This window comes from Opisthorchis viverrini, assembly GCF_000715545.1.
Source record: "Opisthorchis viverrini unplaced genomic scaffold opera_v5_84, whole genome shotgun sequence".
Classification (NCBI taxonomy): domain Eukaryota; kingdom Metazoa; phylum Platyhelminthes; class Trematoda; order Opisthorchiida; family Opisthorchiidae; genus Opisthorchis; species Opisthorchis viverrini.
In genome coordinates this window covers 1,045,266-1,047,403 of record NW_008751741.1, presented here as the reverse complement: position 1 = coordinate 1,047,403, position 2,138 = coordinate 1,045,266, and positions in this window count along the sequence as shown.

The following is a 2,138-nucleotide window of genomic DNA, read 5'->3' as shown; positions in this document are numbered from 1 at the left end:
CTGTGTATCAATCCGTGAGTCCGTGAAAAACCAATCTATCCATATTTGAAATTCATCGGGAGTCCGTGAAAAACCAATCTATCCATATTTGAGCGAAAATTCATCGGGTACGGAAGAGCTCATCCCAGAGACGGGGCCGAATGAACAGTTTGCTCGTAGTTGTTAGTATAGGCTTGAGTGGGCAATCGAGACTCTGGAGAAAATAGTTGCGGGAGTGCCATCTCACTGGGTATGACAGTGCCATACCTTCACCGCACTGACATGCTTCAGTTTACGGGCAGCCCCGTAACGGTCGTCAATGGTGGCGCGATCGGAGAAGGGACACGCAGTTCCATGGCATCTGGTTCTGGGTGAGAAGGGGATTGACACATAGGGTCACGCAGATGCAGGCCCACGGATGATTTCCGTTTCGTTGGAGGAACGTGTGTGTAGACCGGGGAAAAACCAGCTTGAATAAATAACAGTTCTACGAGGCGTTTAAGCAGCTGCAGTCGATACTTGAAGCTTGGGAGGATGGGCAACGGGAAAGAAATAGAATGAAAGCAGTAGTGTGTGGCGAGTGTCAGGAGGCATAAGATACAACGGCGTTAATTGAAAAAAATCTAAAAGGGGATGACAGCAAGCTAAATGACATACGGTCCTTGTTGTGCCGAAAGAAAGGCTAATGTGAGCAGTGAGAGTAGACAAGTGAAAAGCGGAAAAGCAATGGCTTCCCAGATAACTGATAAGAATGGTAGCATAACTGAAGTCTACTACGTTAAACTAACAGGAAAGTATGATTAGGGATCACCAGTCGCCGAGTCACTGCTGTCAACTCCAGCAAACGAATGGTGCACGGCAAAAAACAGCCGTTAGGTGATAGCTGTGACTGCTAGTGATCAGAAAATGATAAGTTGTTAGCATTTTGTGCACGACAGGAGGGAAGAACGTGTATGCTATTTTTGGATGATGAAGTGGACTAGGGGTGATGTGACCCAATTAAGATGAAGGTGACAACTCTTTGCACGTCGATGTTAGCCGTTAGCCTCACGCAGTACCCTCAAGCTACCCCATGTATAAATGTGTTTTTTATTTATTATTATTTTTTCAAACAAACGGAAGGACAGCTGTCATTCGCTTGTATTTCTTGGTGTTGTGAGACAAGTGACAACCGGAACAAGGTCAACTCAGCTGCAGAAAAACAGCAACGCTGCTTTTTTTGGTTTTCCAGAATTACAGGCCAGGCTCAGAATCACTGGCGATTGACGATACACCCGTGCTACTGGGAGGGTGGCGAGTATACGAGTGCACCATGGTGCAACGTAACAGGGCGACCATCCCTGCAGGGCCTACCCGTCCACCACACGAGGTTTTCATCCCTCGTGCACTCTACCAGATCTGCAAGGTGGACACCCATCCAAACAGTCATAAGTGCGGTTTGTGCATTACTAGATAGCTACAGCTGCCAGATATTTTATCCGATCGGGGGAGAAGCCGGGCCAGTAAAACAGCTCAGTCATTTCGAACAAGCAAACAGCAAACAACCACTGGAAGAGGCAAGTCGCAGAAGCAAATAAAACACCAACTACCTTTTGTGCTACGGGAGGGAAATGGGGATTTTCAGAGCCTGTGTACTGAGGCTAATCGAAGACAAAGCATTAATGTGAACCGCCTTGTCAAGTAGAGTCGCACCAGTGCTATGCGTGTGTACGAATGAGTGGGCTGTGGGGCCAAACAAGTATTTCATTCATAGCTCATCTTCAGACTCACCACTTGATATGCGTGTGCTGCGCGTGTTCGGGGAATGCAGAATGTTTCAGAACAGCGAGGAGCTTACGCTTCAGTTTGGCTGAGGTTAGTTAAATTCAGTCAAAGAAAAGCACCAAACACTAGATAGAGCTGATAGAGTTACTCAGGGATGGGACCAGGCTTGAAAAACTAGAAATAATTTGGCTGGGTACAAAAGCTCAAGGCTGGAGGAAGAAAATACAACCAGCTCGGTGAAGACGGGCTTGAAGACAATCACGGTGGCAGGCGCTAGACATTCTCTGCAATTCAACTGCGCTTCGGAGAGCGGAAGATATATTCGAAGGAAGTGAACTTCCTCCTAAGAGATAGATACAGTAGTAAGATAGATAAAACTTGGGGAGGTGGTTGTC